This window comes from Stegodyphus dumicola, chromosome 8 (assembly GCF_044657685.1).
Source record: "Stegodyphus dumicola isolate Sdum_Otavi_A_Nest chromosome 8, ASM4465768v1".
NCBI classification, from domain to species: domain Eukaryota; kingdom Metazoa; phylum Arthropoda; class Arachnida; order Araneae; family Eresidae; genus Stegodyphus; species Stegodyphus dumicola.
Window position 1 is genome coordinate 52442864 of NC_140775.1, and position 27326 is coordinate 52470189.

Sequence of the window (27326 nt, forward strand, 5' to 3'; positions counted from 1 at the left end):
AGTTCACATATTAGAATTATTTGAAATAAAGTCTGTTCGAAAATTTTAGCTCTCAATATGTTTGAATTGTGAAGTGTAACCAAAAGAATTTTCTTGCAAGCACTAGAATTTAGATTTCAGACAGAAAATAAATGTAAATTTACATTAAATTATGCACGTTCAGCGAAATCGCTTTACGCATAGTAAACTTTCTGTGTGGGAAAATGTATTCGGTATAATTTAGAATATGAAAGTATAATCTAAACAAACCTGAATTTTACTTGTTGTGTGTTAAAATGGAAAATTATATTAATTGAAAGGATTTTATTTACGTACTATTTTTAAAAAAAGTTTGGAAGAATTTTTCAATGCCTCTCATAAAAGATCCTCTTTTATTTATTTCATTTGGGTCAATCTGCAATGCAAAATCAGACAGTTCCTGTGCCTTTTTTTGCAATTCGTTTAACTTCCAGCAAGCTAAAGGCACTTCATCTTTACTCATTATCATTGCGTCGGCTAATGTTAGTGTTGTAAGATCATCCAATTCTTCATTCGTTATTTCTTGATTCTTCTTAGATTTCTTCCATATATGAACATTTTTCGCCGCCAAATGCTTTTGCAATTTGTACTATATTTTTGGCGTCGTTTTCATTCTATGAAAACTGCAAAATTGGGGATAGCTTCTGGCTAGAACTGTATGTCGACAAGTATTCCGTGTTCATGAATAAACTCACCCGCATGTGAATGAAATTCCAACTTTGGACAAATCAAATGGAAACAAGTAGCTAATTACTAAGAACGTTAAACAGAAAACAATATAAAAGGCCTCAGTGCGTAAGCTGGAACAGCGATCTTTCAGTACTCTCAATTCTTTGAGCTGAACTCTGAACTAAACTCAGAATTGATACTCTCTCGGATCTTACAGAGCTTTCCCCGGCTGCCGAGAAATTTCCAGTATCTTCGATTTCGAAATTGCTGGACGCTACATACAATTACACAGGAAAAGACCATTTACACAAAATTCGGACGAAAATGTCGCCAAGTTTGTCGACTTTGGTGACTTTTCGCCAAATTGGCCGAAAGAATGTCATTTATCTCAGTGTTAAATGGTTTTACCCCTGTAACCTTAGTTTTTCGGCGAAACTTCACACTCGAGGCCTTTCATGTTACTTTATACAAGGGATACTACAATTTTACATATATTTTCACTAACATTATTTACGTAACATATTTACATATACAAAATTCATAACATTGTCCCCTTTCGTAGCGCTGCATTCTTTTTTTAGTGAAAATGCTAAAAATTCCTCAACGTCTGCGAGAAGTATTCTGTTCCCGCATGTGAAAAAAACCTTGGCGGGGTGTTCGATTTGAGATTTTAACCAAGTCGTTAAGTAGGTGCTTTGAGGTGATACTGAAGAAGTTCATACAACTAAATAGAGATTAAATTAAAAAACTGCACTGTATGTAATATTCGTGAAAATTGACGAAATAAAAAATATAATAAATTCCTAGAACTCTGTGAAATATCTCACGATTTCGAACCACAAAATTAAGGCATTTCATCTTCCCGACTTTTCCAGCCGCGTAACATATACAACATATAGTGTTGGTGTATGGGAGAAGCGTGGAGCGTTCCGGTTTCGCCGCGTCCTAACAAATAAATATTTTATATAGAAGGCAAATTACATTAAAAAAGTGCTGAAATGGCATAGTGATTAAAAAAGGCACTTTATACATGAGAGTGTTATTATATAATTCAATCGGTCGTTTTGGTGTTTGATCGATTTGCTGCATTTGGAAAAAAATGTATCCTATAGTTGATAAGTACTATTCCTGGCAAAAATTGTATTAAAAATAACTGGTGATCCTAGGTGCAGACTTTTTATAAATGGAATTAAAAAAAAAATTTTTTTTTATTTGAATGCTGTCACTCCTTTAAGCATGTATATTTGACCTTTGAAACTTGATGGAGTTAATGATATAACCATATTATTATAATTTTATATTGTCTAAATGCTTCCACTCCTTGAAGCATGCTTATTTGACCTGTGAAATTACATGGAGTTAGTTAATGATATAACCATATTATTATTATATGTCTGAAGGCATAATACTGCCTTCTGAAGGACCTGGCACTCTGACGTTTAAATTGTATCTGTTTTTACTAAAAATAATCTTATATTAAAAGGTAACCCATGCTAATTCTTGATCCTGAGTAGAATGTATAATGGAAATAATTTTGTATTAGTTAAGTCATATTCGCATCAGAACGTAAAATGTGATTTTTGAAGCTACATGGAGTGAATGATGCAACCATATTGCTCTGTGTCTGATGGCATAATGTTGCATTCCGAAAAATCTGATACTCTGTTGTATTAATTGCATTCTGTCTAACCAAAACTGTCGTACTGCAACTATAAATTACCTCTGAACAACGTGTATAATAGTGTAATTTTATGTTGTTTAATCATGTTTGCTTCAAAACATTGCTTTAGAAGTTGCATGCAGTGAATCATGTAAAGATATTGCTCTGTCTCTGACGGCGTATAATGCTGCATTCCTCTTGATTTGACTCTTTGCATTAACTGCAATATTATAGCCCAATTCGTCGTATATTAAAATGTAACCCTGTGAGAACTCTTGTGTATTGGTATGATTTTATTTATTAATTAATCCTGTTTGCTTCGAAACAAAATGAATAGTTTTTGAAGTTGCATGGAGTGAATGATGTAACGTCAATTCAAAACAGAGAAACATAGAGAAAAAACGTTAATTCAAAAGAGAGAAACATAGAGAAAGCTAATCCAATTTCCCCGCGAATTCGCTACATTAAACAACAGCAGTTTTCTGAACAAAACTTGAATTAAGAGGTTTTAATCGTGCTCTTGTAAGCTTTTTAATCAGTACGAGCAAAGTCTGGTATTTTCTCGATTTTTCCCGAAAAGCAATTACGATACATCAATTTGTTAAATGCTCGTGCTCCTGTATTTTTAATTTGTCTGTCCGGCGTAGCTTTCCCTTCAAATAAGTCTCGTGCTGTATTGTGTGGTAATATAAAACAATTTTAAATAATTCTATTTTAAAATAGCTAATTCAATACAAAAACCGTAACAGTATGCTTTTATATAATAGTTTAATCGTTTTTACCTGGAAGCAAACTAAAGTTGCATGGAGTGAATGTTGTAACCATATTGCTCTGTCTCTGATGGCATAATTCTGCATTCTGAATCAGCTGATCGTCTGTTGTATTAATTGCATCTTTGTTATTGAAATCTTCGTTCATTAAACCGTAACCATGTGCAAACTTGTGAACCTGAACAATGTTTATAATGGAATAATTTTATGTTTGATCGTGTTTGCCTTGAAACACAGTGATGTTTCAAGCTGCATGGAGTGAATGATGTAACCATATTGCTCTGTCTCTGACGACATAATGCTGCATTCCGAATGATCTGACGCTCTCTTGCATTAATTGCACCATTCTTACTCACATCGTGTTATGTTATAGTGTAACTATATCGAACTCTACAACAGTATGTATAATGGTATAGTTAAATCGTGTTTGCTCGAATTGAAATAGATAGTTTTGAAGTTGCATGGAGTGAATGATATAATGTATTGCTCTGTTTCTGATGCCATAATTTCTGAATTCTCGAACATCTGGCGCTTTGTTGCATTAATTGCATCTTTGTAATCAAAATAGATAGTTTCTGAAGCTGCGTGGAGTGAATGATGTAACCTTTATTTCCTCTGTCTCTGATGGCATTAATGCTGCGGTTTCAATCATCTGACACTCTGTTCTTTTAATTAAATCTTTCTAATCAAAATCTTCATATAGTAAACTGTAACCATGCATAAACTCTTTAACGTGAATAGTATATAATGGAATAATTTTATGTTTGATCGAATTTGCCACGAAGCTGCATGGAGTGAATGATGTAACCCTATTGCTCTGTCTGATGGCATAATGCTGCATTCCGCATGGTCTGACGCTCTTTGCATTAACTGCACCATTATAGCCCAAATCGTCGTATATTAAAAAGTAACACTGTGGAAACTCTTTAAAAATATGTATATTGGTATGATTTTATTAATTAGTTTAACTCTGTTTGCCTCGAAACAAAATGAATAGTTTTTTGAAGTTGTGCGGAGTGAATGATGTAACCATATTGCTCTGTCTCTGATTCCATAACGCTGCATTCTTAAATTTCTGACTGTCTGTTGTATAAATACGTCTTTCTAATCAAAATCATCTTAGGTTAACCTGTAACTGTGTGAATACTTTAACCTAAACAATGTGTATAATGGAATAATTTTACGCTTTTTATTAAATGCTCCTGTACTTTTAATTTTTCCAGCGTAGTTTTCTCTTCAAATAAGTCTCGTGCTGCATTGCGTGGTAATATAAAGCAATTTTAATTAATTCTATTTAAAAATAGATAATTCAATACAAAAACCGTAACAGTATGCTTTTATATACTAGTTTAATCGTTTTTACCTGGAAGCAAACTAAATAAGTTGCGTGGAGTGAATGTTGTAACCATATTGCTCTGTCTCTGATGGCACAATGCTGCATTCTGAATCAGCTGACCCTCTGTTGTATTAACTGCATCTTTCTAATCGAAATCATCGTTCACTAAAGTGTAACCGTGTGCAAACATTTGAACCTGAACAATGTTTATAATGGAATAATTTTATGTTTGATTTTGTTTGCCTTGAAACAGTGATTTTTGAAGCTGCATGGAGTGGATGATGTAACCATATTGCTCTGTCTCTGACGACATAATGCTGCATTCCGAATGATCTGATGCTCCCTTGCATTAATTGCACCATTCTGACGAAAAGCATGTTTCATTAAATTGTAACAACGTGGAGTCTCATCAACAATATGTGTAATAGTATTGTTGCGTGCGTACGCGTTTGTTATGAATTGGGTGCACAAGTCCGATAAAAAATGAATCAAATTTATTGTTATCACAACAAATAAAGCAAAATGCTTAAATTTCCTCAGATTTTCGTACTATATCCCAATATCTCACAGTAGTTACTAAGTACTAAAACGTAGTACAGTAGTACTAAGTTTTTAGTAGTTTAAGATTTGCCACGAAACTGCATGGAGTGAATGATGCAACCGTATTGCTCTGTCTCTGATGGCATAATGCTGCATTCCGCATGTTCTGACGCTCTTTGCATTAACTGCATCATTATAGCCCAAATCGTCGTATATTAAAAAGTAACCATGTGGAAACTTCTGAAAAGTGTGGATATTGGTATGATTTTATTAATTAGTTTAATTCTGTTGTAATCAAAATAGTTTTTGAAGCTGCATGGAGTGAATGATGTAACTTTATTGCTCTGTCTCTGGCGGTACAATGCTGCATTCCGAATGATCTGACGCTCTGATGAATTAATTGCGTTGTTTTAACTGAAATCGTGTTACGTTGAAAAATAACCACGTGAACCGTATTGTACAATGGTATAGTTTTTGTATGCAGGTTTTGTTGTTTGTCTGAAAGCAAATTAAATAGTTTTTGAAGTTGCAGGGAATGGTTGCAGGGAACCATATTGCTCTGTCTCTGATAGCATAATGCTGCATTTTGAATTATTTGACCTTCTATGGTGTATTAATTGCATCTTTTTAATCGAAATTTGTCGTACCTTAAACTGTAACTTTGTGCCAATTCTTGAACCTGAACAATGTGTGTTATAATGGAATAATTTTATGTTTGTATGTGTTTGCCTCGACACACTTTGCTTTTTGAAGCTGCATGCAGTGAATGATGTAACCATATTCAACTCAGTGAATGATGTAACCATAATCAACTCAGTGAATGATGTAACCATATTCAACCCTGAAGGCATAATGCTGCATTCCGAGTGATTTGACACTCTCTTGCATTAATTGCATCATTCGAATCAAAATCGCATTATGTTAAAGTGTAACTATATCGAAACTCTTCAACAGTATGTATAATGGTATGCTTTTATATAGTTTAATCATATTTGCCTCGAACCAAAATAACCTGCATGGAGTGAATGACCTTATTCCTCTGTGTCTGATAGCATTAATGCTGCGTTTTGAAAACATCTGACGCACCGTTCCTATTAATACATCTTTCTAATCAGAATCTTCGTGCATTAAGCCTTTGACTACTAACGGGTCATGTATATATCCCATTAAAAGTTTAAAAATTACTTCTAGGTTAAAAAGTACTTAAAATCTCCTGAATATTTAGAAAATCAAACGCCGCTGTGCAATATTAAATTGCAACCACGTAGAAACTCTTCGTCAGTATGTATAATTGTGTGATTTTATGTACTAGTTAAATCGTGTTTACCTCGAAGCTGCATGGAGTGAGTGGTGTAACCTTATTGCTCTGCCTCTGATGGCATTAATGCTGCATTCGCTATCATCTGATGCTCTGGTGTATTAATTCCTTAAGTCTAAATCATCGTACATTAATCTGTAACCTTGTGCACACTCTTGAACCTGAATAGTGTGTTATAATTTATTATTATTATTTTTCGAAAGTGGCAATTTGCCCAGCGGGACTATTAATTTCGTTTTGGCATTTTGCGTTGATTCATTTTTCAGATTGTTGCCAGCAAATATTAGAGCCCTGTATTATATTTAAAAAAAATAATGAAGAATCTGCATAAATGTATGTATGTTTCTCGCATTGCGATAAAACAACGGCACCTAGAGCCATGCAATTTTGAATGACGTAATCCTACTGCGAATATAGGCATCTGAAAGCCCAATTTGGAATTTGTTTTATTATCGATTTCCTATTTTGTAATACTTTTAATGAATTTTTGAATAACAAACTCAAAGATTTCAAAACAAGCAATTGCAGCGCTGTATGGGGGGGGGGCATTTTTATTTCCAGCGCGTGAGACTTTGTATCTGAAATTCTAAAGATATGCTCATTTTAAAATTATTTTGCGATATTTCTGTTGAATTAAATTTTATGGTTTATGTGCGAAGAACATGATCTCTACATATAACAAGAGAAAGTGTTTGTGTGTGTCTTTCTTTCGTATTGCGCGTAAGCTAATAGACGTAGGGCTACGGAATTTGGTACATAGTTGCATCTAGACAAGAGCCAGTGCATTTCGAAGCGATTTTTTCAAAATTCGAATCAGATTTTTTAAAATTTCATCTTTTTTGATGAAATCGCATCATTTTGAGTAGTTTCATTCTTTTAGAAATGTGGTTTTGGCAACAGTTTTTTTTAGTGCTTTGTATACTGACTGTTAAAAATAGATATAATAGATATGACGTATTTTCTTTTGATTTTTGGATACAAACACGCACATCTAAATCTTCGGTGCTACTTTGGTAGACGGTTGCACGGATTTTTGGCGATTTACGTTGGCGCAATTGTTGGCGCGATTTTTACAATCGTCAGCCATCTTGAAAAACGCTGTTTTTACGCATAGTAAAGTATTCGAAACTTAAAAAAAAAATAAATATTGTTAAAAGTAATGGATTAATTTTTTGTTGAAAATGTCGTTTTCTAAGATGGCAGGCAAGTGTAAATAAATACATTTACTATGAGTATTAAGTACTAAAAGTAAGGCTATTATTACTTTCATATAGCAAAAAAGAGAATAAAAACACCGCTATAAAAACATTGTGCCAACGTTTAATTAGATTAAAATATTACTGAAATTGAATATCGAATTAAAAACCATCCTACCAACATGTAAAAGAATTAGAATATTATTAAATTCAAATACTTTAAAATACGTTATATAAAATATAATTAACATTAAAACATATGTGACAATAATTATCTCAGCAATTTTTGAAAATAGTGTATTAATTTTTTTAACAAAAATTGAAGTATACAATTATAAAATAAAAGAAAAATATGTACTTAACGTTTTTTTGAGTAATTTAACCTCTTGTTTATTGATAAGTACCACAAAAAAATCGAAATCATAATTGAATCGGATCTTTTAACCATCTTCATCTGTTATCCAAATATCTCGCACTTCATTGAAGAAGCAATTAGCGAGGTTTCCTCCAAAATTTCCTCTGACACTATTAACAATTTATAAACAAATCTTTGATTAGGAAAGACAGGTTGGCCAAAATAAAGTCTCAAAGGGCAATTTTTTTTATTCCAATACCAATAATTCTTGGTAATTACCAATAACAACATTCGTCTTCGAAACGGAGATATCCATTCCATTTGAAATCCGAGGAATTCGAAGAGATGAATAATAAAATTTTAAAATGGCGCGGTAATGCACAAATATTCAGTAACCAATCAGGGAGCTGATTACATCACGCATAGAATTAAAATTATTTAAATAGTCATTCATAATAAAATCATTTTTAAAACAAATGCAAAATTAAATTTTATTTTAATATTTAACAGCCATAAATAATGTTTAAAACATTAGATTAAATTTATAGATATTAATAAAACCAATTACTTTTTAAGTAAGGTGACGTCATTGATTACATCATCCACAACATAAAATTATATAAAATATTATAAACAAAATTTTTATTTCAAATAAAAATGTAAAATTAAATTGATTTTTAATATTTAGAAGCCATAAATAATATTTAAAACACGGAAGTTATGCATAATAAAACGCATTATTTTTTTAATAAAATGACAACAAAGTATTGGTTACCATAAATAACTTATCCAGCAGTGGGTTTACCATAAGTTGTATTACTCGCCAAAAAGTCTCCAAAATCTGTGCAATCGTCTACCAAAGTAGCACCCAATCTTCTTATTCTGACGCGCATGTGTCTCGCGAGGCACAACAGAAAGAATTTCCTTCCCCCCTCTCTCTTTATTAGCTAATGGCAAAGAGGTTTGTATATTTTGAATTATGTCATCTAAAAAGCACAATCTCGATTGGTTATTTCTTTCAGAAATGTGGTTTTAGTAACAGTTTTTCATTCATTGCTTTGGATACTGCTGTTTTCTCTTGAAAATGTGAGATTTATTGCTTATTTCATTGTAATTTTTTATACTATGTTTTAATTATATATAATTTTAAGTTTTGCATAATTTTTTGATCTAAAAAGAGTTTTTTTGCACGATTTTTTTTTTTTTTTAAAGGAAACAAAGTTCTTAATTTCATTTAAATTCTTAAGATTTTGCAACGGGATGTTGGTTAATTTATTTATTAGGATAATTAATATTTGTCTTAAGGTATATTGTTTATTTCATTGTAATTTTTGTTATATATAATACATTTTTATTAAATTATTATTTTTAAGAATAGTATTTTAGTTATTGGAGTGAATGATAATGAATGTGTTTCTCGCGATTTATTATATATATATATATATATATGCCGTTCCTGTTAGTTGGGAGTGGAAGTCGCTCAGCAATAAAAATATTTGATGAGTGTTATATCTACTTAAGCGCATAAAAAAAGAGATTAAAAAATGTATATCGCTCAGTTAAGCGTAATGTTACACAGCATAGTTTATCTGTTATTGTAAAAGGGGGGTATTTATAAAGCATTCTTCACTTTCCATTGCGAAGTGGAGATTTTATTTTCGTTACGCATATACTGTGAACTGCATGTTACATACGAATATCTGTTCTTGCAAGAAATCCTTTTTAGAAAGCAAACTGATGCGCGAAGTAAACTGGAATATAAGTTTAAATTAGTTCAATAAATTTCATACTACACTTCGGTAGTACATTACTCATGAGCGTTATAAAGTTATATTAAGCGAGATGTCTTTTAAAAATGGTTACAAGAATTTAAATAGATCTCTTAAGATTTACTAATTGAATTCAAAATCTTATCTAGAGAGTGCTTTTTATTTTACTTGCATGACATTACTGCAATTTAAATAGCTGTCAGTTCAAATTTAATTACGTGTTTACTTTAAGTTGTTTCCGAAATTATTCTTAATATCGGATTATTGATGCTTTTTTTTTATCTCATTAATGGTCACCGTGGTAGTTTTTGAAGCAATTACCATATTTCGTTGAATTTAAGGATACAACTTTAGTAGCAAGAATGTTGTGTAAATAAGTCTTTAGTATGTAAAGAAATAGTGCTTACAGAACACTGCTTCTTCTATTAATGATTTTCCATGAGCATCAATTAGATTTTTTGCTTTTTAATGTGCAGATTACCTTTGTTCCTGTCATAAATTGAGTATTTTTTTATTATTTACAGAGCTGGGTGGAATCTACATAAGATTAGACCAAACATTAAAGGTTTGAAAAAAATGCAACTGAATCAAAGCCAGATAGATATAATTCACCACCTTCAAAATATAAAACAAGAAGGAAAGTCACTATAGTTATCTCAAACTTTGCTGTTCTTAAACTCTCCAGTTTACAGTATTGCACCTGTTTTTTTTTTTTTAATTTATGAATTATAATTTTACAGTTAAAATGAGAACCGCATTCACAACTGAATTAGACACGTACCTAGAACTTCTTAAAAATCTTCAACGATTACGAAAATTCGGTTGAAATTGTAATTTATCGTTCATTCATGAGATAATGGAACATAGCAAATACTTTCGCCAATAACGCGAATAAATAATTAAGTAGAATTACATCCAGCAGAATAACAAAATTTTAAGAAAAACCCTTGTTCTTAAATAAGAACTGAGCAGACGGCTTCAAACACAAGAATACATTTCTAAATATAAAAGTAATTGTGACGTCAGAATACTGTATAAGGTCCATGGCTGTATTGAATAATTCTGCTGCAAGAATGAGTTGCGTAATTCTTATCTCTCCGACTGCATAAATTATGGTACTCCTTTCTCACAATTACATAAATATATTGTTTCCAAGATCCATCAGATGGCGTAGTAAATCTGCCGTATTTTGACTTCGTTGTGCTAGTCAAGTGTTAGCTAATTTCGGTTCATGTGATGCTAGTAATAATTTACATCGCGATTCCTGCGTATAACATATATGAATATATCATTTATGAAGAGCAGAATTCATCATCAAACAACGAAAATTGCGTGATTGCATGAGTTCAGTTTCGATAAATATAGAAACAATTCTTAACTTTTCCTACACATGAGATAATTTGATTTGCAAATGTAAAATAGTTAGATATGTATTTTTAAAGTTAAAATAAGTATTTATTTATATTTTTAATTGTGTGTAGTCATATCAATAGAGAGGCAGGTTTCAAGTTAAGATCATCGAAAATTGTGTGCATTTGACGTAGAACATGAGACTAGCATTGAAGTGGCCGTAAGTTAAACTAACGATTTTGAGGCGAATGATGCTGTAATTGTTCTATCTTTGATTTTTCAATGATAAATAGTCGTTACTGACGCCTCAAAGCATTGTTAGTGTATACCAGTTTGATGCTTGACTGATATTATCAAAGTTGTCATTTTTTAAAGGATTTTCTTTTGAACTGTTAATTATTTATACTACTAGCCGCTTGCGAGGCCAAACGCCTAATATAACTATTGTAAAACAAATAAATAAGTAAAATGATTTTAATAAGTCCAGCTAATGTAGTTTCACAATTCCAGTTAATTAATAGTCGAAATGAATATGCCTTTATTGCTTTTAAACCGCTTAGTTTATTGATTAATAATCTCTGCTATTAAATAATAAAGAATCTGTATGTTCCTTGCATTGTGGAAAAACGGCGCTACCTACAGCCACCAAACTTTGAACGCACGTTAATCTTCCATTCGAACATGTGCACCTCGAAGCCAAATTTTGAATTTCAAGTATGTTTTTTTATTTAATTTATTATTATAAATTTAATCGTAGTTTTTGGGAATTTAATAAACTTTTAAAGATTTAGGCTACTAAAAAAAACTGTGTTGGCACTCAGCAAAGCGTATGACATTTATGTGTCAGATTTATTCAAATAACTCCGTGATTTGAGAATTTGTATTAAATTCTCATATAATGCGAAATAAATTTAAAAAAAATATTCAAAATTCGGTCTTCGAGGTACACATGTTCAGTTTGGAGGACTGTATGTATTCAGAAGTTGGTGGCTGTAGTTTTTCCAACAATGCGAAGAACGTACATACATACAGATTCTTCATTATTTAATAGTTGAGATTTTTTGATATCGGTTCTATGACTAAGGTATTAATAGTTATTCTCGAATTACCTTCGTGAAGGGGTTTTATAGAAAATCTTAAAAAATACTTATATTTCAGTGTCACGTGAATCTGAATTTTTTTGAGTAGTCATTTGTTTCAATGATGTGACATATCCCCGTAAATTTCTTTCCATGATTTTCATATACTGTTGCAACAGAAAAATATTTTATTTGCTGGTACTTTTCGTTGTCTTTCCTTCTTCTAAGTAGCCAATATTTTATATGTAATAAATGTTCAAATACAGCATGTATATTGTATCCAGAAGTGTCAGCGAAGAGCGAGCGTAGTTGTAAGTTTCTAGCATAATAGGGAATTTTTCGCTGTTTTATTAGAATATTCATCTTTAGAATCAAAGTGTGTTTCGCGTATTTTAATAAAGTAGTTAAAGTTCTTAACTATTTCAAATAAAACTGTAATCGAATGAACCGTAATAATCGAATGCTTCATTTGGCCGTAATCTAAGGCATTGTGAAGTAACTTTAAGGCGAAGAAAATAAGTCATATTTAATCCATTAGTTCTCGAAACCCGCTAACACTATTTGTATTATCAATCGTATTATTAAAAACTGATTATGTCTGAATAATTTCAAGCGATCTTGTATTATCGTACTATGTATTTATATAAACTGTTGGTCTTTTTTTTACGTGTTTTTTTATGTGGCTATTTTTAAGTACCTTTTTAGAAACTGAAAAGAATAATTTTTTATGGAATTGATCGAATTTTTCATGGTTATTCGAAGCATTTTTTAAATGGATCATACATTTTTATGATGTTGAGAGGTGGGAGAACAGTAAGCAAATCTCGCAAAAGATGGCGCCACATTTAGGAAAGTCAGATGCATGAAAAATTGTTTGATCTTGTATGCTATAAGTAATAACATTCAGTGCTTTATAATTTAATTGAAGGAAATGAGTACACAAATTTATGAATTTGCGGTTATATAATTCCTTATTTGGTGAAGTACTGGTTTAGAACGGCTTTGCTTTTTTTTAAACCACGTTACCAGTATTTCGTGAATCATTCGATATTTCGTCGGAATTTTGTGGTTGTGATTGAGCACTGTTGCCGAAAGAAAAGGGGATAAAAAAAAAAGAAAAATTTGTTGTGAAAAACATCTTCTGTATAACATCGCATTGTCAGTTATCTTTTGTTTCTTCTTGAGTGCAACGGAGGTCTGATTCTCTTTTATTTGCTTTGACGACGATTATCAACACAAATTTATTTCATTCGAATAGTAAGAGGGGACGATCAACCGCGGGATGCACAATTTTGGGACGTCTCTTTGCATGTGAAACATAATTTTATAAGGGTTATGTGGATTACCGGAGCAAAAGGGAAGATTGGGATTTATTAGAGTATGGAAATTTATTTGCCTATCGGTTAGCCCTAGCGGCCTAGCAGTAAAGTCGTTAAACTTTGATAGCTGGACTTGGATTTTCGATTGCAGGGGAATGGGCTGGTTGTGTGAGCGTTTTTGTAGTCTTATAGGTGATACGAGGCGATTTTCCCGGCCGGTTACAGTTATACAGAGCATCAATTACAGTTATTCAATTACAATATCCATTAAAGTTATGCGCGAAAGTTCAGAAAGTCTCCCAGGAAAGCATCTCTCTCCATCAAATGAACCAAAACAATTTACCTATCAGTGGTCTGCTTAAGAGTGGAAATGTCTTCATGGAGGTTAAAGCTCTCCATGAAGGATTTGAAATAGCGTATGTTCACGTTACGAAAGACGCACCGATTAGTATTCATGTTACAATGAGGTAAACCAACGTGAGATAATCCTTAAAAACCTCATTCAGCCATCCTATTCTCTTTGGATCTTCGTTTAGGATTTCGTACTAAGGTTTCTGTACTGGGATTTCTTTAAGTTTTTAGTAATAAAGCATAAAATTGTGTGCTGAAATTAGCATAATATAATAACAAAGTATCCCATTTTCTGGGATTTATAAGTGTTTGTCAGTCTTAACCACTCGATTCGGTGAGGTGAAGAATCATGAGATGCTGAATTGTCATACGGATATGAATTGAGAAGTGAATTGTTTTTACACTGGAAACTAGGAATTACAAAGAAATAAAAAAATACTTCAACGGCATTACGAAGTTTCATGTTCATACTATGCCTTCACTTACTTCATCGGAATTTGAATGGAAAATACGAATGTCCAGAGCCGGGACAAAGGTGAGACAGGTGAAGGGCTAGAACGGGCAATCAAATTAGCTGCAAAAGTTTAGAAATACGTTAAAAAATAAATTATGATGGTCTTTCAGTGATAAAGGGTATCAAACGCCGTTTTAAAGTAATGTTTTGGTAACAGATTCAATGCGCACAGGTCCGATGATAAATTTTATCAAAGGAAACATTTCACAGTTCTGGAATTTTCCACAAAAATAGTCCTGCAGCTCTTCACAATATCACAGAGTACAGCCACCAACTAAGCACTTTACTAAAGCCACCAACGGCCGAGAGGTAAAGTTGTAAGTTCTGCCCGGGGTTTGAATCTCTGCATGGGCGCTTTTATGGTTCCCCATATGTATGTAACGTAGATGCGAGCCAGTTTCCCTTAGAAAGTTCTCTTCGGCAGATAGCCCTTGCATGCTTTGCCATAACCAAATCAATCAAAAGTCAACCTACGTATATCTGCTTACAATTTTCATGAGATAAGAGCTAAAATACTATCAAATAAACAATTTACAATACTAAAACAAATAAGGAATGCATTATAACTTTTAAATACAATACATTATAAATAAAGTGTGAAATAAAGAACTATTTTGCTATACAGTATTTACTTAGATTTAAGACATGTATGGATGGGATGGGATTGAGATGAGGCTGGATGGGATCGTGACGAGGTGGCTTTTTGAGAGTGGAAGGGACTGACGTGTTGTATGAAAATGTTTTCTTTTTATTTCAATGTAAATATGACGCTAGTGCTGTATGGATTGTTTACAGCAGTTTATTTTTTCCGACTCGAAACAAATTTCATTTTTGAAAATATTCGTATCTGCGAAAGTACGTAAAGTGGGGAGCATCTGCATATTATTTTCATCATTTTATATGCATGTATTTTCGCCAGCATATAAAAATGAATTTTGACACACTTGCTTCCTAAAATGATTCCCAAAATCACTATTATTATTATTACTATTGTTTTTTGCGTAAATAATATTAGAAAATTTAACTTGTAAACTCATACTTTTTCTAATCACAGCTCGTTTCGTTAGTCGAGAAGTTCAAGTAATAGTGACCTTTAGAGGTAGATAATATTTTAGTTATAATTTACAGATTTATACGAATATTATCCGAGAGTTGGGGAAAAATTGTTTATCTAAGTCTCAGTTCACATTATCCGCTAAAATTTAGATGAATTAAGAAAAAGTGCAAATTAAACGGAAATGAAAATAATAGTTATCCCTTCCTACATAGTTGCGTCAAAGTCATTGAAAGAGATGGAAAGGCGTGTGTTATCTGAAATATAAACTGATAACAAGGCACTTTTTAAAACTGGAATGTATTCCGCTTTCACTGTGCGAAAATGTCTCACCTGTGTATCGGGAAGAAACAGAAAACTGTCAGATTAAAAAAAAAAAAAAAAAAAAAAAAAAAAAAAATCCGGACGCATTAGATTCCTTCCGAACACCGTACATGTTTCTGTACACACTGTATGGAAAGAAAGATACCTAGTCTGATTCTGTGTAATATCCCTTTCCTTTTCCTTTACTCCATTTCCTCGCCTTATGCATTTGCTTTGCGTAAATTAGGATTAAAAAGAAAAAATATTGGGAATTATTCAAACATAATCAGACACTTATGATAGTATAATTTTATTTGCTTCAGAAATTGTTAATGTAATATAAAGTATTTAAAAGAGAATAAAAAGGTGTAAGGCGAATGTAGATTATTTGTGTAGTTTTCTAAACACCTTCAGTAAATTTCCGGATTCATGTTTTGTAAGCAATTCTTGGAAAGATTGCTTATACTTAACACATTCTGTATGAATGCACGACAAAAGTCCGCCAATGATAGTTGTTTATTACTCATTATATTTTGTATTATTATTTGATGCATAATTATCACTATAACGACGGCGGAAGTTATTAGTGGTTTACGGGAGTGATTTGTTTTTCTGCTGAGAAACTTTAACTCATTTGTTAAATAATAATATAGTAATAGCTTAATATAATAATATAGTAATAGCTTGTTACTAACATTATTTACATTCTAATATATAGAATTAGCTATATGCTCTGTTGGCCTGGGTAGTCGAGGATGCAAGGTCGAAATGCCATAATTTAATTATCATATTGCGTTTTTGAAAATAATTTCTTGCATTCAACGAAATTGATTAGGCTTCTCTTCCTCCTGTCTATCGTACACTTCGACACATCTGGATATAGTCAGAATTCGACAATATATAAATCACAATTATGACATTGTTAAGAAGTCGCTGAGGAACTTCTAAAACGGTCTTAAGAAATTTTAACTGATTTTTTAAAGATTTTCTCATTATATTCAAAATATTTTCTATAAAGGGGAGAAGTATTGTTCACTTAATATAGGTCGATTCGGTTACGTGAATTATTTTTTGAAGATTAAAATGTTTGTGATTTCTGCTTGATTAAACTATCTTTAGCAGCTGTCAGAATTGTGGGATTCCGTGAAATGATATCAGGATCCTCGAATCAAAATCCGTTTTATTATTGAATAATGAAAAATAAATGCACGCTAATGTTTAGGTATACGCCGAAAAACAGGTAATTTGAGACGAATCCTTGAACTTTTAACCGCCCGTCTAATTCATGATCGTTCATCGAAGTCTTCAGAAAACATGCGAAATTTCGATCACGATATCATAATTTTCGGATGTTTTTTGATGAAATAAAGCCTTTTTTAAGGGCTTTAAAAACGGGGAAAATTTTGCTGTATTGTAAGTTTATAAATAATTTTGTTTACATTTTGAACTTTTGTCTTTAAATCTAAAATTTTAAAAATACGTATTTTTAAAAGTCAGCTGTAATATTTTTAAAATTTTGCTGTATTGTAAGTTTATAAATAATTTTGTGTTTACATTTTGAACTTTTGTCTTTAAATCTAAAATTTAAAAAATACGTATTTTTAAAAGTCAGAATGCCGTTTTGGTGATTACAGAATGTTCTGAGCATGTTAAAGTATTCCGGATATTTTGTATAGAAAATGGGCTAGTGTGAGGGATTTGGCTTAGTTCTGGCTAAGATTCTTGATATTCTTCATGATTTTTGCCCTGTTTCTGTCTTTTCGAGATTTTCCGCATATTTGCCGACAAATTTCTGTTTCCTGGTATGGTTCCTTCACTCTAGGAAACCGAATGTATGTATTTATGTTTAAAAACTAGTGGGGCTCTTTACGGTCAAAAATTAAATTGTTAGTAATAAAATAACGGAATTATTCTATTTTTATATAATAGTCATCAGAGCTGTAAAAATTATTCAGGGAAATAAGTATTAGTCTATTAATGCCTATCTTATGCAGTTAATTTCCTTAAACTGCGTCTATACCTTGAAAGTTTAGCTTCTTTGCATACCTTGACGAAATGCATTAACAATATTCACCATCCTTTACCCGCAGACTTAACTGTTAGTAAGTTTTTCACTTTAATAGGTTAGCATTTTTATCTTTATTGCTTAGCAGAAATTTTATGCTTACAGTTTTTCAATATAAATGTTAGATGAGGTTGCTAGTTTACAATCTCTAGTACAATAAAGATGAATTTATTCATTTTTCTTGTTTTATTCATGAAATATTGTGTGAACATTTGAACAAAATATTTTGAATAATGTGTATGGACTTCAGTAATGAGTATCTGTTTTATGAATTGATTAAAACTTGCAGTAGAAGACGGAAGAATTGCACTAGCAGAATTTATGATTAAACTGCACACCCTCGATATCAACTGTCATTTAGCTACATTAAATTTAACATGACTGTTGAGAAGTGTATTTTTCCTATAAAATATCAAGTTCTAGACTTTCAAATGGCTTTATTTTAAAAAACAAACTGTGAATCTTAGATGTTATAGGGAAAACTTTTAAGGACAAGTTTAGGAAATATAAGCTGTGTATATTTAAAATTATTTGCGTAATCCAATTATGCATAAAAATATTTTATCAGAGCACTTCTTTAAAGAACAATAGATGATGATTATTTTTTACTGCATATAGAGAAATTATAAATTGCGATAGCTTTCTCGATGCTCCTTTTCTAGGAATAGCTACGATCTAGCGGCTAATTCCTCGAAACATAAGTAGTTCACTCCAAGTGCTGTTCTGCATGATTGTACGAGTTTTACTTGATGGGTTTTCTACATGCGAAATGGAAATACAGGCTTATTTACCTTATTGAATGCATCACAGAGGCGTTCTTCTCCATAAGCAGGTACTTTGACATAATTCAAATAATCCAGGAGTAGTTTAAAGTCAATCGAAATATCAAGATTATATTTAAATTCTGCGGAATAAAATTTACAAGCGGTGTATAAAAAATAATTGCAAGATTAATGACCGCATCGGAAAACACGTTTCCAGTTGTGGATGCAATCTTCGATCGCCGCATAGTCATTGCGAGAAGGAAAAACGAATTGTTCGAGGCTCGTTTAACACGTGATTCTCTACGTACCTCTTTGGTCTCATCAGTTTACAGTCAAGGGTTACTCTCCGAAAATGTAGTTTTCTATTCTGCCTTCATTGAATGAGGTCAAGGGTAGGAAGGAGCCGCGAAGACAGGGAAAGTGCGCCACCTATTTACTCCGCGTGGTTTTCGTTTGAGATAGTACTCAGTTAATAGTATCAATCGAGAAGTTTGTTGTTACATATTACATACTTCGCGATTTGTGGAGCGTTGGATTTTCATGCATTCAGCCAGCCATGCAGTATTCTGACCGTTACATGGTGATGCTGGATTAAATGTTACATCAGGTAAGAGTTTTTAAATTGTCTTCTCTATATGTTGGGGGGAAAAAAGAAAAAGTAATTAAAAAAAATTGAACCCGCATTCGATTTCAAGAGTTGACAATTGAATCGTTTACTTTCTATTGCTGAATTTATGGCATTAAAAATTAGGGCTGTAATCCAAAAGTTCCTATTAGCATTCTAAATCCAGTTATTTTTGTTTAGTTATGTTCTTATGATATTCTCGTTGAGAAATCATTTTAATTTTATCAGAATTATAAAAATTCCCAGTAGTGGTAAAATGAATGTATTTGAAAAGTTTTATTTTAAAAGGAATCATCGTACTCACTTTTTATGTGTATGCACATATATTCCATTCTGGAGTAAAATATTTCATATATATTTTTCCAAACTTTGAAGAAAAATTCGAATTTAAATCGATCTTTCAGTTCTTCAACAAATAGATAACGCAAAATTTATTTCCGTTCTTTTTTTGATATGGAAAACATAATCAGTTCAAGAGGGGTCTCTTGCATTTTCAATTTATGTAAAAAAATTTCGCGTTTTTAGTTCAGAGGAAAGAATTAACTAAATAATGTTTGGAGAAAGTACATGATTGAAAATATAAACAATAGTAGGGACGGAGATATTGTATATTTTCAATGTTAGAATTTTTATTATTAATAATTTCTTTAAAGAATTGATTGCATTTTTTGCACATATACTTTAATTACCTAATATCTTTACTTATCTGTCATATTTTGATCTCAACAACTTAATGTTATTTTTTGTAATTGTATTTTAGTGTATGAGAGAGATGTTGGGAAAGCTGTGATAAGTAGTGTGTAATTTAATATTTTTTGGCTTCGATTGTGGGAAGATGACAGAATGTGGTGTATTAAATTAACTGTATGAAAAGTCTGTTTTCTTCCCGCCCCGGGAAGGAATTTAAAAAAAAATTAAGGAGCATACTTGCTTGTTTAAAGTTTGCGCTGTTCCTAAAAATTTGTTTTATCGCAACAGTAAAATATGTGTTTAATTAATACTGACGTATTCAAATGCAATAAACTCTCGTTAACACGAATTTCAAGGGACCGTAAAACCAAGAGTTCATGTTAAAAAAATTTCGTGTAAACTGAGGACTGTAATGTTATTCTTGAAATAATTCATTCCACACCTTAACCGTCTACAGCATATAGTTACATAATAATACAATATGTTATGTATGTCGTCACTGAAAACATTACGGTACTACATTAATTACTGTAGCGCGAAAAAATGTACTGACACCAGCTTCATAGCCAACGGTACTCATGCTTTCTATAACTAGTGGTCATTTCGGATGTTGCAGCCAAACGTTCTAGTGTCCAAGGCGTGTAACATTTCCTGGCGGATGGGCGGAATGATACTGCCCTCCTTACTTTCTTCTGATGACATCTGTTACACCTTGGCACAAACCTGCTGGTATATCAGATTTCAGTGCACCATACACGAGAACGTTGTCATCTGCACTAACAGACTCCTCAAAACTCATCTTTGACACAAGATCGTGTTTATCGAGCAGTATTACTCATGCTGGCTAGCTTTTTGAGAATACAGTGGTGTTCTGAGGTTTTCAATTAAAGCGCTACGGAAAATTTCTGAACGGAGTCCTAGGAGAGAAATAAGATATGAAAAACATCGTGTTAAATGATAAGATCTAACGTGCCTCGTCATAACGAACTAAAAAACAATTCATAATTCATGCTAATCGAAATATGCGTTAACCGATAAAACTTCTATAAGTTTAAATACATCGCTGCCGGAACCGAAATTTTGTTCATGTCAACTGATTGTTCACCTTAATCGGTATCGTGTTTAGGGGGGTTTACTGTATTAGTATTATTCTTTTTTCAAACCAGACAAAAAAAGAAAAAAGTCTAACACGTTGAGCGCTGCGCCGAATTTGCTGTCCATTCTGTTCAGCCGGCAGTGAGTTAAGCCGTATTTTTGTTTAGAATGTTTCAATACATTTCATTAAAACTAAATTTGCTCACATAGAGACTATATTTATTTTTTTAACTTTAATACTGTCGGTCCCGCGGACCGAAGCTGGCAGACGAAAATTCCAGTGCCGGTCCCCAGGGCCCGACGCCGGCCACACAGAATCCGCTAGAATGGAATGCATTTTTGTATTGATGCAATACTGTATTCTTTGATCTACTTGTGATTGTCCCAGCGAAAAAAATTATTGATCTCCACCTCCTCCTTTAAAATTTTCTGGGGATGCTCATGTACTTTTTATGAAAAATTAGGTTCGATAGTTATAAACTCTACAATATAACCATTATGCAAGCTTATATGGCAAAGAAAAATTGGTATGAAGGGAATCTCGCAACAAGACCAACAAAATATTTAAGTTATTGAAGCGAAGACTGTAGCGCATTTGCAGCATGTTTGCTGTGAAGATGAAGTGAGAGTGGATTATGTATTGTACCTACTTCTTCATATTTTTCATGAAATGGTATTTTCCTTAAAACCGTTCATAAATATAACTAGAATACTAAGAATACATTCTCATGTTTACAATTTTTTTATTGTTGACAACTGTAATCGAACACTTCCTGGAAGTAATAAACTTTTTACTAGAGCTGATACATTTTTCGGCGAAACTGAGTAAATAGAAGGGCAATCACTCGCGTTTAAAAATCCGGCATGTCTAATAAACTATATAATACCTCTCTACAGAATACTTTAACTTCTTTCAGACAGAGTATAGTTGTTTTTATCGAATTGAATTTATCTTTTCGAATAATAGAGCTAAAATGAAAAGCTCAAAAGTATAAGAAATTTTTAAATTAGACGCCGATTGCTCATTATTGCTGTGTTCTATTGTATGCCTACATTCTTTTAATACAGGAATAAAATAATAATTAAACGAACCTCGTTGACAAAAGCGGCCAAATTTATTGCTTTTTTTATCTTACTCAACTTTTGTCTATGATATTCATATCGATGTCAAGAAAATTATTCCATTTGTGGCACGTTCAGATGCTCAGGTAAGTCAGTTCATTCTTTTATTATCGAGAAAATGAATCATAATCACATTTTATAGCTATTACAAGCGACAAATCACTTGCAATTAAGAGATAACTTACATTCTTTGTTCTTTGTTGAAACCGAAAATTTCAAATTAATTTTATTAAAATAGAAATGTTTTTTATATTAATGTTATGAACGTTTTTTCTATGAGATAATTTTATATCAGGATCAATTCAGTATGTTTCTAATATTGGCAGTACTAAGGAGTTATGTATTGAAATTGTCTTCCGGTTTCTAAAGGAGGTTATATATAGGTTGATCGTGCATACTATTTTCTGGATATATCCCGCTTTCGTTTGATGAAAATGACAATTTTATCCCGTTTTTAACTAAAAACTATTTATTCTTTTATTAAGTGATCATAAGTTACTCTAAAAAACCAGGTTAACTATGGAATTAGATTGTTCGAAACGTTCGATTAGGACTTATATCGGAATTCTAAAGAATTACATAAATTGTGAAGCAGTTGAATGCATGGGTTGAAGAGAGCATCCCTCTATTGGATAAATAGGCTCAGAATTTTTCTGAAATGTGAGTGAAAATGTGGATGTTATGTTAAAAAGTATTTTTGGCCAATGGTGTGTCTGTGTAATTATGGGAAACCATCGAGTTCTATCTGCCTAAGGGGAGGACTTTCTAAGGGAAACTGACTCGTATACACGTTACGCATGGGGAAAACCACGAAAACGGCCATGTAGTGAGCCCGTTCGCGGGATTCGAACCTTGGACCGAACTACCAGTATTCAGCGACTTTACCGCTCGGCCCCTGGTGGGCGGTAATGTTAAAAGTAAAGTGCCAAATGCGCCACTCGTAAGTTTGAAGTTGAAAGTTGAGTGAAAGTAGATATTCGCTGAATGAAACTTAAAAACAAGGTTCTAAACTAAAGGAAACAATCTTGCAATAAATAAATAAAGTGAGAGTATGGAAAATAGTCAGTACCTTAAAATATAATCACGAATCTTTGGTGTTCCAGTGAGTAATAGAATTTCTAACAAACTAAAGAGCCACTGATCAAGGTAATCAGAGGATATCACCTCTCATTAGAGGTAATCTAGAGGATATCGTCTTTAGTAAGTGTGTTTGAATTTTTATTTTTGAGTACTATTATTAAAGAATAATTGTAAGTTCAACATATACATCATAAAAAATATTTGTCATGTTTCTATCACATTTGGCACGATTAACTTTCATCCGCTTTGTGCGATTGACGTATAATTGATTAACGCCAGTTGTGTAACTGAAAAGTCATTATTTCCAAAGAGGATGGCAGAAAGGAAACAGTAGTTGACTGTGAGATGGCCACGACCACTTACTAAATTTTTAAAAAATGCTAATTTTTTACTTTAATATGTAGCAGTGATACCCACAGCATGTTTATTGTGCGTTTAATTTTTAGTTTATAGAACACATGTTACTGAATGTCATGCTGCTGTTTAATATTTTGTCATTGTATTTTGCTGTTATTAGTAATATAAATTAGTAATTCAACTTGTAATAAATATTTCATTGTGACCACGATGATTTTATCCATTTTAGCCAAAACAGTATGACTGAAGTGAAAGTATTATATGACCGATAGTAATACCGTCTTTTTCCGAAAATAAGATGCTGTCTTACTTTCTTTTTTGGTCCAAAATACGCGCTAGGGCTTATTTTCGGGGAAGGGCAAAAATAAAAGTATATTTATATATTTTTATTTAATATTTATTTTACACAGAATACAGAAATTTAAATTTATTCAATTACAGTCATGTCATCTTCTTCTGGAACATCGTCATAAATAAAATTCTGAATTATATTCTGATTTTCTTCTAAATCCATTTCCTGTTGAATCATTGGTCCGAATCTCTCATGTCTTGCGATGTAACTATCGTTAAATGAATACTTCTTGTCTAAGTAGCCTGTTCGTAGTGCATTGGAAACATCACTATCAGTTATTTTGTCCCATGAATATTTTACCCAAATCACGACTTCTTGTAAGTCTGGTTTTACAAAATTACCTCGTTGATTTCTCATCATTCTGTTTTCAATGTATTCATTGATTTCCATCCGCAAATGATCCTTGAATGGCTTGTTAATTGCAATGTCAAGTGTCTGGAGGTAACCAGTCATTCCTGCCGGAATCATTATTTGATCAATCTTCCTTTCGGCAAGAAAGTTTTTCATGTCTTTAGCGCGGTGAGTACTGGCTGAATCCCAAACTAGTAAACCTCTATTCTGACCCCTCAACAGTGGTGGCAGCATAAAATCAACCCACTTTCTTATAACTGCTTGGGTGCACCAGGTTTTTTCACTTTCAATGACATAAATTCCTGAAACACATGTAATCTGGTCTTCTTTACCTTAAGTGATTAAAAATGGTGATACTTTCATGCGATCTAGACGAATCACCAAAATACAGGTAACACGTGCACTATCGTAACCGGTAGAAGGAACGTAAATTGACGAAGAAGCCTTGTGGTGAACTGTCGTTTGAGCTCCTTGGCCTAGGAATACCGCGTTCTCATCCATAGCAATCATGTTGGAGAGTTGGTATTTCGAAAAATCGATGCCATCAACAAAATGCTTAAACGCAAGTGCACGCTTAACAACTTCATTGTCTTCCAGCTTAAACAGTGTTGTTGATCTCCTTAAGACAGTTCATATCGTTTAAGGAAGTTGTCCAGCCAGTGTCACGATGCTTTAAATTCTTCTGTGGATATATCAAATTCAATTGCTGTTTCAAGGGCAAATTTTTGAATATCAGCGCTGCGCACAACCAAAGCCATTGCTCTCCTGCCTGCAATCCATTCCCAGATGCAATCTTCCAACTCAGAAAATAACGGCTGCCGACCTGATCCAACTCTGCGTTTTTTCTCATTTCCTTGGTCCACCAGTTGACACAGGTAATTGTAGTCTGCACGCCATTTGCGAAACCATACGGAGATCCAGCATCTTTTCTTTACAAAATGCTACAAGATTTACACCCCTGGAGTCTTCCACGATTCCCTTTTTGTACTCGATGGAATAGCTCTTTTAACTGGGGTTAAAAATTATTCATTTTATTTTTAAGTAAAATTACCTATGAGGAAATAATCAGACTTACAAGACTGAAATGAATGAACGTTGTATACCTGCACTGTCGCTCAATGTAGACTGCTGCCTTATGTTGTATTTTTAACCAGTTCGCCGTTAGAAAAATCGCAAGCATTTCGCGCCATTTTTCGCATCCAAAGGTAAACTTTTTGTGTCTAAAACTGGGCTCAGAGTATTTCTTTCCCCCTTTCACCACCTGTGAAAGCCTATTTAGAAGTTCTGTTCAAATCAGATTGAACAGCGTACCTGTCACACTGAAGGATGGTGAATAACGACCCCCTAAGGGGCAACATAAAATACAAAGACTGGTGTAGTCCTTATAGCAGATATTTTTCCCTTTGCACCCAACCCCACTTCCATTTCCTGCACCCAACCCAAAATCTATTGCAATCTATTACAATGTAAATGTAATTTTTAATTGTTAAGAAGAAGCTTTATATAAAGTAAAAATAAGGGCATTAGGTAGTATTTGAAATGTCCTTGAATTTTGTTTTATTATTTTCTTAATGGCCTGTAACGAAAGAGAATTGAATCGTTAAGAATTGTAAAGATAGCATTCAAATCCCTTTGTTCGTTAATAGAAAGGGAGAAATGTGTTGTGGATCTCATAAGATATGTTGAGGGGGTAGCTATTCGAAGAAAGTGTCCCTATCCTTTACTTTCCTGAAACAGCTCCGCTGTGATCCTAATGGACTCCGCTGAGAAGATAAGTAACCCTTCAATCACCCCCTTTTGATTTTCGACTCATTCTGTGGGGGTTGGAAAAAAGTCGCTGCGTCGTATGTGTCTCGAGGGTTTCAGCCCAAATTTGGTTACTTCAGCCCAAATTTCACCCCGACGAGAGTCTGCCGACGCTAACGGATGAGGATGCCTTTCCTGTGAACGTATCTCTCACGGGGCAAACGGTGTACTGGTTAAGATAAATTCCAAGAATTAATTTGAAACGAACTGTAGAGGTAAACAATTAATTTCTCGGAATATTTTGTTTCAAACATTTCTCTGAAATATTATTACTTATACTTAATAAATCAACAGCATTTTTTAACAAATTCTTTTTGTCACATTATTTTAACTAGGGATTATTTTCGGGGGATGTCTTATTTTACAAAAAGTTCCGAAAATCACGATAGGGCTTATTTTCGGAGGATGTCTTTATTTTACAAAAAATTCCGAAAATCACGATAGAGCTTTTTATCGGAGGATGTCTTATTTTCAGAAAAAGACGGTAGTAATTTTCTCTTTGAATATGACGTTGGTACCCTGATATTTTTATCAACTCTTAAATCATTTGGGCATTATATTAAAATCACCAAACTTCTTTTTGTGCACTATTTTTTTTTTTTTTTTTTTAAATAGAAAACTTTAAATTACAAAAAGTTACGAAATATGAAGTATTAACAAAAATTTTCCAAAAAGTGACGGTGTGATAAGAGTCGCGCAAAGTCTCTAAAATAAGAAGTCCTGTAAGTTAGAATTGCGTAAATAAGTATGTGGGTGTTATTAGTGAAGAATAAAAGCACCGCCATATCTACTTCCAACGTGCATCTCAGTTTTTAGTTCAGTTAGAGCTTAATATGTGCAATTGATTTTCTGTGAACCATTAAGGTATAACACTATTAAGTTCCTTATCAAGAGCAAAGTTTTGAATATGATTGTATAAATTAAACACAGTTTTCTTACATATTTTTTTTATTAAAAATACTTGTTTTTATCATGAAGAAGAGGTTCATTTTCAGATTTATTCGTATGCATCATAAAATAGTTTTTTTTATTTATATATAATATATATATAGACAAATATTTTAATTCTTTTGCTGGAATTGTCAAGCAGATTTCGAAAGAAAGGAAATGAGAGTAAATTGTATTCTTCGAGAGATCCCCCCCCCAATAAACGTCTGTGACTAAGAAGAAGAACAAGTTTAGTGTGCTGTCAGTCTTATAAAGATTCAATATAGTTTTAAGCCGTGATATGCTTTGTAATTATTTGTTTTAAAAAATTCTCTTATGATATGAATGAAAGTTTTTTTTGTTTTGTTTTGTTATTGTTGTTCTCATCCTGAATACCTTACTATGACTTTGTGACTTCCAAAAAACCTGAATTGGAAGAGACTGAATCACTGTAATATTTACCTTTGGAAATTGTCTCATTTTGAGTTGCG

The 27326-nt window shown here is 32.5% G+C and overlaps 1 protein-coding gene across 4 annotated transcripts in view; it reads left to right on the top strand.

The window, feature by feature from the left end:
- Positions 1-27326, top strand: part of anne (polyamine-transporting ATPase anne boleyn) — a 220760-nt gene that overhangs the window by 62281 nt on the left and 131153 nt on the right. The window contains exon 1 of one of the 4 annotated variants that reach the window (XM_035371721.2): positions 18880-19037. The exons of the other annotated variants lie outside the window; for them this stretch is intronic. The gene's annotated coding sequence lies outside the window, so the exon portion shown is untranslated. Of the gene's footprint in view, positions 1-18879; positions 19038-27326 lie in introns of those variants that run through there. 4 annotated transcript variants of the gene reach the window in all.